At 36.2% G+C, this 11592-nt stretch overlaps 1 long non-coding RNA gene across 22 annotated transcripts in view; it reads right to left on the bottom strand.

Annotated features, from left to right (window-relative positions):
* Window positions 1–11592, bottom strand: part of LOC125618044 — a 330853-nt gene that overhangs the window by 282048 nt on the left and 37213 nt on the right. Inside the window, exon 1 of one of the 22 annotated variants that reach the window (XR_007349249.1) lies at window positions 8353–10909. The exons of the other annotated variants lie outside the window; for them this stretch is intronic. This is a non-coding gene — a long non-coding RNA (uncharacterized LOC125618044). Of the gene's footprint in view, window positions 1–8352; window positions 10910–11592 lie in introns of those variants that run through there. 22 annotated transcript variants of the gene reach the window in all.

Here is an 11592-nt window from a genome sequence, read left to right as displayed (position 1 = left end):
GGGGGGGGGTACCAGGAAGTGACCTCAGGGGCACTCAGCCATTAAGCCACATCCCCAGCCCTATTTTATATTTTATTTAGAGACAGGGTTTCACTAAGTTGCTTAGTGCCTCACCATTGCCGAGGCTGGCTTTGAACTCACGATCTTCCTGCCTTGGCCTCCAGAACCACTGGGATTATAGGCATGTGCCACCATGCCAGGCACATTGCACAATTTTAAAAGAGTTTTCAGAGAACATGAATACATGTCTAAGCCAGACTGGCCCATTGGCCAAAGGTAAGCAACCTATTCATAATACTCATTTCTCCACTGATTGTGGGTTTGGGGTGCACTAAATTTCCAATGCCTTTTGAACAAACTTGTATGGGTCTTTGTTAAAAAGGCTAAGGTTTTAGGTAAATTTTGGGTATAAAATCATGTAGAGTTTATATCATAGCCCTTTGTGGGGCATCCACAATATCTACAAGATGACTTTGCCTGCTATATGTATACCACAGCTACCTATCAACTTCATTTGTAGTAACCAAAAATTATTCTGCCATGGAGTCATGGAACTGAAATTCAACCAGAAATATCAGTTCTTTGTTGGAGGTTCAAACATTAAGTCTAAACATGAAATTAGTAGGCTCCTTAATACAAATGAAATTTTTATTAAAAATTGAGGAGAACCCAGTTAAAAAGGAATATTTGGGTGATGAGAAAAGTCTAGCAAGAGACATTTCATCTCCCATAATTGCTTTGTGGATTAAATATCAGTGTGCTTTGATTAAGGTTTATACATTATAATGCTGGCATCTACAGTTCAAGAATCAATAAAGAAACCATGCTTTCAAAAAATTTCCTAAGAAATGTTTATTGAAAACTGAATATTTGTAGAACAACAGTTACTAGAGATAAAAATGATTTAAAGTTATGACTTGGTTATGCACACTTTCAACGAGTATGTATAGCAAATAGTTCTTTCTAGTAAGTGAAAGTAAAGATGTTGGAAAACCAAGACTATGTCTTTGTGTCTTTTTGGATGTCTGCTTTTCTTCTTACTTTTGGTGTAATAAATCAAACCTAAGGCTTTATGAATGTTAGAGAAGTGATCTACACTGACCAACACCCTGGGCCCTCCCACATGTTCTAATCCATCTGATTCCACTATTACTTGACATTAATGGCTCTTACAGTTCCTCCTATGTGTCCCACCATTAGTCATTCTAGAACTCCACACCAGCATCAGTAATTACAAACCTGAGTTCCCTAGTTCCCTGCCATCTCCAGTCAACTGATTGTTGTGTTCCAAACTGAAAGCTCTGGGTGAATACTGATCAGCTATGAAGAAATGGCACATCAGGACATGATGGTGATGAGAAGGGGTGTAAAATCCAATGTCCTCATTTTAAGACACTGTTTTCCTACTGCATTGCTGTGTAAGCACTCAGACCTTTAGTATTCTCATTTGCCCAGTAGAGAATAATTCTCATACAAATGTGTATTAGTTATTCACAACCTACTACAGCTTAAGGAAACTCCTTTCTTTGAAGGTTTGAATCAGTCAGCTGAGAGATGTACTTGCATTTCCTCTCTTCTGTGGTCACCCAGCTAAAGTATATACTCTGGGGCAATTGCAGTCCAGACAGTATTTCTATTAATAGTGTGGTGGTGTTATTTGTCTTGTTATTTGTCTTGTGATCTTGTTTCAGCTCACACATGTGTCATCTCAGAGCCCTGCTTCTGGAATCTGGCCAACTATCAGCTGGGTCAGTGCAGGTGATTAATCCTCTGTCTTTTACCATCCTGCAGGGTAACTTCCTGGGCTTATTCCAAGAAGTTGGAAACCTTTCCCATTCTGTTGGAAGATGTATGTCATAAAAGTTGACCAGAAACAGCTAATAGAAAATAATGGACTCTTGTCTCCTGTTGAGAACACCTGCAAATCATGATTCCAAGAGTGGAAATAGAGGAGTACATAGAATTGGAGCTAGTTTTGAAAAAAAAAATGATGCCCAGCCTTCATAGTTTGTGAGATTCAATAACTAATCCATGGAAATTTAATGATATGCCTAGAATATCATCATCACTCTTTACCAAAGAATAATTTGCCAAGGATTTTGAGTAAGGAGACATAATTTTCATTTTACTGACATAATTTTAGATAAATTATTTTGCATTTTGAGTATCTATCACTATTTCTAAAACAACCTATTTTATGAGAATACTTATAAAGCGACCCTATGACTGAAATTCTAGCTTTCCTGAAGTTATAGAATGTAGAGATGATCCATCTCTCAGGTATATTGAAATATTTATTAGGAATTTTAGATTAGGAGAATAGATTTTACAACTTTGATTTATTTTTGGTGCACAATGTTATCACTGCAATATATTTTATGGTGCTAATTATTGACTAGGAATGTTCCCCTTGACAAAATAACTCAGAAATAGGTTACTTTATGTTGCATTAACTGGGCCCTTTTGTTTGTTTTTAGATATTCAGAATCCATGATCAGCCAGAAAATTTAGTAATTTCTACATGACCTTTTGCAGCCTCACAGGATGAGGATCATGTTAGAATTATATACATGTTGTAATACTGTTCAATCTTATAATTAAGGTCTCTTAAATCCTTGGCTAATCCTTGCCCAAACAGCGGAAGCTGTCCAAGTTACTTGTTCCACCTCACCTTCTGTTTCTCTCCATTCAAATGCAAACAGATATTGAGAGTCAGGATGTACCAGTATGTAGAAATTGCATGCTTTGAATCTAGTACTGAGAACCAGTTTCTGTCAGAAGGAGTCCATTTTAAGAGTATATAGGGATTAGGAGGTGTTGGATGGATGGGAATGACTGCCTTATTAATTATTCTAAGTCTTGAACCAGAGGATTGTCCCCATTACTTCTTCTAAGAGCTAGACTTTGGGTGTTACAAGGCGCCCAGAATCCATGACTTAAAAATGTATTAATTAGGGAATGATTGGCAGAAAGAGTTTCAGGTTTTCAAGGATATTGCCTCTTGTTATGTTATGGAAATTGGTTCTCAAGAGAACAAGCAGCACTTGCAGGGTTGAAGAACTCAGGTTTATTTACACCAGCAGACCCACATGAGCTATCACTCTGAATTCTGGGCCCTGAGTTTAACTTCATTTCTTAGTTGTAGCATTTGTAAATTTGAATTCTTGGCCTACATGACTAAGGACCATGAATGGGAATTTTTGTGGCAAGCCTGTTTACTGAAGCAGAGAGAGAGGTCTAAAGCAGGGCTAGCACCTACAAGTGATAAGGGGAGTGGTGCTTTTCACAGGCAGCTGTTTCTCAAAATAATTGCAAGCAAACATTCCTAAGTGCTGTCATTCCAACGTAGCACAGAAATGTTACAATTTAAACCAGTATTTAAACAATATCTTACAAAGACCACAGCTAGAAAGTAATATTTCCCCCTTCAGTTAGAGAAATTAGTAGGCTCCTTAATTCTAAATATGAAATTAGTAGGCTCCTTAAGTCTAAAAATTCCCATTCATGGTCCTTGGTCATGTAGGCCAAGAATACGTTTTGTTTTTTGTTTTTTTTGGATCTTTCCTGGGGATTCCAATGTCCCATACCTCAGGATTTACATTTGAATCTGCAGGCATTGTGAAGATGCCTTGTGGAATTTGTTAAAGTCTTAAATGTCATAGGTGATTCCTGTGAATTTTCAAAAACAATCTGAGCTCCCCTCATTTCTAATATATCTTGACCTAATGGAGGGTCTGGACAGTCAGGCTTATAAGGAAGGAATGAGGAAATGTCCAGTTACCCCATGTACAAAACCACCAGTTCATTAAAGTGTTGGGTCTGGGTCTTTCCATCAATTCATGTTAACCTAGCAAAAGCTGGTAGATAATTTGGCAGAGAAAGAAATAAGAACAGAATAAATGGCAACTGTATCAAGTAAGAATGACACTGGTTTGCCTGCAAAATCCAGTATTACCCTCAGTTCCATCTATGAATTGCAATGGAAGTGCCATAGGCCAATGGAGTCTGAAGACCTTCTGATTTTTTAGCCACTGGGGCATCAGCAGAGTCAGTTGTCCTAAAGTCCCTTTGGTCCTCAGGGCAATCATGTTTCCAGTGTCCTTGTCACTCACACTGTGGCTATTGCCTGGCTATTGCTTGGGCAGTTATACTTCCAGTGGCCAGGGGTTTTTGTTTGTTTGTTTGTGTTTTTATTGTTGTTGTTGTTTTCTTTTTGTTTTTGTTTTTTTGCAGAAGTAGCATTCCCCAGGTGGAGACATGATTTGAGGATACCGAAAACTGGATTTGACTAGTGCTGCCCTCAAGAGATGGACTTTCCATTCTAGTACCTTATAATTTCTTCTCCGGGCCATTAATTCCTTCTCTTTTCGTGGTTATAATACATGGACATGCAATTTTTAGTAGTTCATCAATGGGAGTTCCAGGACCCAAGGCTAACTACTAGAGTTTATTCCTAATATCTGGGCTGACTGAATGATAAACTTACCTTTTAAAAATCAACTGTCCTTCTAGAGAATATGGACTTATACAAGTGTAATGAATGTCACCTTAAGGTGTTCCAGAAGGAAAGCAGGCTTAATTGTTCTGTTGTATCATTATTAATTCTGCATAGTTTAAAGGCTTCATTTCGCTTTCTCTCCATCCTTCATTTAAGCAGAATAGTTAGTAGTTCTGCTTTTTCCTAACTTCTTCCTCATCATAATTCCATTTTGGGTCTATAGTAGGAACTTCAGTAATTCCTATAGAATAACCTCTATCCACAAGATGCAGTTGATCTCTAAAGCTTAGGGAGATCCTGTCACTATCACTCTGTGGTTGCTAAAATCTATACAAATAGTATTATTTATATCCTCCCAAATTGAGTCCAAAGTTTTGATTAAGTGTTGAAAGTTCTCAGTGTATTGCTATGTCCATGTATAAATTTTCCTAGATCTAGTCTATTCTGTTTTAGATCTTTCATTGAAAATAGGACTTGTACCCCTGTAATGCCAAAGTCTTCAGCTGCTTCTTTTGTTATGGAAATCACTCTCAGATAGACACCAAGCACCACTCCAAGTTCTCCAAGGCTTGGAGAACTCAGTTTTCTTTACACTGATGGACCCAGATAAGCTAGAGTTCTAAAGTTATGGAACCGAAGCTGAGGTTACAGGGAGCTCTTAATAGGAAAGTAGACATCATTTCTTAACCAATACAACATTGGAGGGTTTGAACTCTTGGCCAATGTGACCAAAGAGCATGCACAGGGAATTTACAATAAGTAGTTCATAGGTGAGGAATAAAGACAGTAAAACACTGTGAGTGCTATCACCATGTGGCCTTCACCATAGGCAGCAGTAACTCAAGATAACTTGATTTTACCTCCCTAAGAGCAATAGTTCTGAGAATTAAGCCTACAAGGCTATAGTTTAGATGGCAGTTAATTGGCCTAGCAATTAATCGATGTAGCTACATTTCTAGAGAGTTCAGAAAGTTATAAAGTATAAGAAAATTAACCCTTTCCACAGGGAAAGGTTCTTCTTTATCTTAATGTTCTCATAATTTTATTTAATAATCAGGTCTGGATCTCTGTCACATTCCCCCATTTAGAGGCATGCCTATTTTTGTATAAGGCACCAACCTTAGAGATTTCTCTTATGTGGGATTGAATGTTTAGGGTCTTGCCATGTCACTTTAAGATGTGACATGACAAATCTAATTAATCTCATGTTTCTACCATTCATATCCATTTGTCTACTAACATTTTCCCCCTCAAGTACTGAAGACCCTGAATTACACAGAGAATAAGGGTGATGAAGTTCAATCAGTACCTATGTTCTGCTGATTAGGGGTATAGGGTAGGTATTTTTAATCCCTGTTATCTATCAGTGAAATGCTTAATATTTTTTATAAGGTCTATCCAGGGGGCCATGGTAATTGCATGGTTTGATAGATAACACGCTATCTGGGAGGTGGATACCCTATGAACGAGACAAGAAGACATAATAATAGGACCAAAACTGATAAAACAACAGACATGATAACATAAAAATACATCAATGCTATGAAAATGTCTATAGATATCAGCAATCTGTTCCACCAGGAAGTATCAGAAAACCATGAACTAAAAGGTCCATTCCATGCCACAAAATATAAGGACATAGCATCTATTTCAAAATGTAAATCTTTAAGGATTTATTTTAGTTACATTGTCAAGAGTTGTCAGGAATATACTGGATAATGGCACAAGTGCCACCCTCAGCTGTAATGTGAACATGCAAAGGCATCTAGTTTTGTAATACAGGTGTTTTTTTGTTTGTTTGTTTGTTTAATGTAACCTCTGTGTTAAGAAAAAAATCTAAGAATCCTTCCTTCATATCCTCTGATCTTACTTACTCTTGATGGAGCTGAAAAAGTGTACATACACACACAAACATATATGAATAATCATGTATTTATATAATCTATCAACAGTTATATTTTAATACTTATATCTTGATTACAACATAACTTTATAGCTTTTACTATTCTTTATTTCATCTTGTCATAGATTATAACAGCAAAGTAGTTATACCAAGAAGTCTTGTAAAAACCTACAGGTTGCTTCTTTTAACTTTTAAATGTCCAAATAAGCAAAATAAAAAAAAAAAATTGAATACACATATAAATATTATATAGTACTATAATAAAAGGGAAATTAATTCTTTTAAATAATCCACCATGTACTATTTTTCCTAAATATGCAATATTTGCTAAAAGAAGAAATAGTACCTATTAAACAAATTTCTTTTTATCTCTTTATTTAATAGTTCATTTTTATCAATATGTAGAAATGAACATGACAAGAAAATTTACAGTAATAGTCTTTTTGAACAAAGCATGATTATATTCATAAAATAATATTAATTTATTTTTTCTCAATATATTTGGCATTTACCTAATTTATGCTTTCACCAATAATACTATAAACCTGTTTTCTTTCTCAAATGATTTTGTTGGCAATTATGACAATTGAAAGTGACTTGCCTGTGACCTACTACTAAAAATAAATTGATCCTAGGAAATAAATTAGTACCTACTTATAGAATGTTTTTAGAAAATTGTAAACTGCAAATCAGAATAAAAAGAACCAGATGTTATTATATAATATGTTATTTCCTCTGTATTACTTCAATAAACCATATAATCATATACTTAATACCAGGATACACTATTAAAATGCACATTCGAATATATTAATATCTTTTTAAAAATTAAAAAAAATGTTTTTCCTTTTAAATGTCCACTTATGACTGTACTTAGGCTATTCTCTCTTGCAAGGTGTTTAAGACCAAGTAGGTCAGAATTGACCTTGTTTTTATCTATTGTTAAGAGTCAGCTGAGTTTCCTTAGAGGTCACCCTTGAGAACTTTGGAGAAGCTTCTCCCACCAGTTCTGCATCCACCAGGATGGGTCAAGGTCTTTCCAACCACACGTGGCTTCTATTAGAAGCATTAGGGATGTGTTTTTCCAATAACCCTCCTTTTTGCAGAATGTGCACTGGTTCCCTTCCTATTCTCTAGAGTTATATTTTTTCCTCCTGATTGGGAAGTCATGTGACCCAGAACTGCAAACCCCTTAGAGAAGCCCTTTCAGTCCTTGGGTTCAAGCCAACCTGAAAGAGCAAGAGTGACACATTGGCTCCGCACCCTCCCTTGGCCCTTTTACTTTCTTAATTTTTAGTCTCCAAGTTTTGGTTTTAAATATCTAGCAAGCCAGTTTCACCAGTCATAAAGTAGGAGCACTGGGTTTCACAGTTACTTGCCCTTTCCATTTAATTGGGGTCAGTATTAGCATTGCAAGTTGGCCTTACATCCCATCTGCCTGATGGATTATTATCTTAAATTAATTTAGGTTGCTATATAAGACATTGGACTTCTTTCTTCAAGGCACTAGCAGGCAATAGTTGTCTTGTTTACCAGGAAAGTACAAAACAAAATTAACAAGAATAAAAATATATTCAATTTGTGTAATAGCTGTGAATCAAGAAAAATGATTTTTATAATCTTAAACATTTATTAGTTACATACTTTATCCCCTGTTTGAGATCATAGTAATCTTTATAACAAAAAGTCACTCTTTTAAACCCAACTTCAAATGAGCTCAAGGGTAGCCTATTTGGGAGTCATTTTAACATGGAGTAAGTAGAGGGGCAAAGCTGAATCTCAATAAAGGTAGGGCTCTTCACAAGTAACAATAAAATATTATATCTGAAACATGAATGCAAAGCTTTTAACTTTCTCTGGAAAAAGTGGAAAATGTTTCCATCTATATTTTTTATTACTTTCTAAAATACATTTAAGGGCTGGGATTGTGGCTCAGTGGTGGAGTGCTCACCTAGCACAGGCAGGACCCAGGTTCGATCTTCAGCACCACATAAAAATAAAGGCATTGTTTTGTGTCTATCTACACCTAGAAAATAAAAATATTAAAAAATACATTTAAATTCTTATTCTAGTGTGAAGAGAAACACGAAATTGTATATACCAGCTATAAGACATCAAAAAACATGAATAAATACCAACCCACTTTGTTCTTTTTTTTTCCCCTGATCAGGAATTGAATCTGGGGAGCACTTTTTATTTATTTATTTGAATTTTCTGTAGAGACAGGGTCAAAGACTATTGCTACAGATAATTTTAGTTTGGAGAATACCAACTTGGCAAAGTTCTCTCCTAAGCTTTATATTTAACTAAGTTTCACTTTTAAAGTACAATTTAAAATTCATAGTGTACAGTAACAATAATCAAGTTTGCATGGGCTAGCAAAAATCAAAGGATAGCCTTAAACCTCTTATATATTTAGGAACTGTGTTAATGATCAGAAACTAACTTAGTTAAAGCAAACAGATATAAGACAGGTCTTCACACGACAGTGTTTCCCAAAAGTTTTATTGAAATTTAAATGGCAATCTCTTTGAGACAACTGCCAGATCCCATTTGCAATGAACTCACAGTTACCAATGGCATACACTCTTAAAAAGTGACACCTTGCCTGCAAGTACTGAGAAGTGGTAATGCTTCATGCTAATTCAACCAGGGAAAAACCCCAGTGTGTTCACTGAGAAGCAAGTGAGTTCCTGCAAGTTGAAGCTGCTTGCACATAGTACTTCTGTTCTCATTCAGAGTTCCATTCAGAACTTGTACTATAGTCTCCTAGGAAGAATTGTAATTTGCAGCTGAATTATGAATACACACTTCAAACATCCTCTCTGGGTGAACTATGGAACTTCTTATGCCACCAGTTTAGCAGCTGTACTTCTATGTGTTACATTCAGTCAGGGAAAGTTTTGTAATAGGAACATGAAGGTTCTTAAGTGATCCAATTAGAGTAAGAACCTGGGACTTCTAAGAAGGTTAATTCCCCAAAGTTTCATTGAAATTGACCTGGCAATCTTTTTCAGAAAAAAAAATCTCTTTATTTGGCAGATCTGGCTTGAAATTAATGGCCATTTACCATTGACACAGAGGATTCAAAAGTGAAAACTTCCCTGCAAGGACTAAGAAGAGGTCATTCTTCATGCTAATTTAACCAAGGATATACACCAATGTACTCATTAAGAAGTGAATCCCTGCATGTTGAAGCTGCTTACAAAAACTGCTTCAGTTCTACGCTTCTTGGATGGTCTCAGCAAGAATAATCAGATCATGATTCCAAGCCTGTATCCAGAGACTCCTAGAAAGAATAGCAGTATGCTGCTGAAGTGTAAGTACATACCAGAAGTGTTCTCTCTGGGTGAATTTTGGAAGTGCTTATGCCATGATTTTAGCAACTGCACTATTTATGCTGCCTTTTCTCAAACTAAATGTTTGGAATAGGAACATGAAGTTTCTTAAAGAGTTCATTTAGGTGCCTGAAGATAGAGAAAGAAACTGGGACTGCTCAGAAGGGTCAATTCCCCAAACTTTCATTGAAATCAAACTGGCAAACATTTCAGGAAACTCTATGGAAGTGCCCAATCCCTCTTGCAATGAGGTGCTGTTCATCAATGACATAAACGTATCGAAATTGAAACCTTTAATGCAAGCTCTGAAAATCGGGTAATGCTGCATGATAGTTCAATCAGGGACAATCCCCAATGTGCTCACTGAGAAGTAGGTAGGTCCCTGCAACTTGAAGCTGCTTGCATTTACCTGCTTCAGTTCTGTTCTTCCTAGTTGTTCTCAGAAGCACATTCAGAGCACAGGAGCACAGTTCAGACTGTGTCCAGAGTCTCCTAGGAAGAATTGCAATGTGCTGCTGATGTGTGTGAGTACACTCTTGGACTCAGACACATCAATTTTTATAGCAGCATAATTCACAATAGATCATTTATGGGGCCAACCTAGGTGTCCTTCAACAAATAGATGGATAAAAAAATTCTGTTATATATATATACAATGGAATATTACTCAGACTTAAAGGAGAATGATTTTATGACATTTGTTGGTAAATAAATGGATCAGAAGAGTATCATGCTAAGTGAAATAAGCCAATCCCCAAAATCCAAAAGTCAAATGTTTTCTCTGATATGTGGAAGCTAACCCACAATAAGGGGTAAACAGAAGGAACAGAAGTTCACTGGATTAGGCAAAGTTGTATGAAGGGAAGAGAGAGAGGTAGGAAAAGGTAAGACATTGGAATGACTCTGACATATCTTTCCTATGTACATTTATGGTTATTCAGTGAATCTTATCATCATGTATATCCACAAGGCTGGGACCCTAACTTGAAAAAGATATGTTTCAGGCTTGTACAATTATACCACAGGGGATTCTACAGTCATGTGTGTCTAAAAAGAACCAATAAAATGTATAGAAAAATAATAATTAAGTTCATTTTTAAATATACCTGCCAGCTCATCACTGCATTTCAATTTTTTTTTTATTGGTTGTTCAAAACATTACAAAGCTCTTGACATATCATATTTCATACATTTGATTCAGGTGGGTTATGAACTCCCATTTTTACCCCAAATACAGATTGCAGAATCACGTCGGTTACACATCTACATTTTTACATAATGCCCTATTAGTAACTGTTGTATTCTGCTACCTTTCCTATCCTCTACTATCTCCCCTCCCCTCCCCTCCCATCTTCTCTCTCTACCCCATCTACTGTAATTCATTTCTCTCCCTTGTTTATTTTCCCATTCCCCTCACAACCTCTTATATGTAATTTTGTATAACAATGAGGATCTCCCTCCATTACCATGCAGTTTCCCTTTTCTCTCCCTTTCCCTCCCACCTCATGTATCTGTTTAATGTTAATCTTTTCTTCCTGCTCTTCCTCCCTGCTTTGTTCTTAGTTGCTCTCATTATATCAAAGAAGACATTTGGTATTTGTTTTTTAGGGATTGGCTAGCTTCACTAAGCATAATCTGCTCTAGTGCCATCCATTTCCCTGCAAATTCCATGATTTTGTCATTTTTTAGTGCTGTATAATACTCCATTGTGTATAAATGCCACATTTTTTTTATCCATTCATCTATTGAAGGGCATCTGGGTTGGTTCCACAGTCTAGCGATTGTGAATTGTGCTGCTATGAACATCCATGTAGCAGTATCCCTGTAGTATGCTCTTTTAAGGTCTTCAGGGA

This window comes from Marmota marmota, unplaced genomic scaffold, assembly GCF_001458135.2.
Source record: "Marmota marmota marmota unplaced genomic scaffold, marMar, whole genome shotgun sequence".
NCBI classification, from domain to species: domain Eukaryota; kingdom Metazoa; phylum Chordata; class Mammalia; order Rodentia; family Sciuridae; genus Marmota; species Marmota marmota.
The sequence above is the reverse complement of the archived record's forward strand: the minus strand, read 5'-3'. Positions and strand labels throughout refer to the sequence as shown.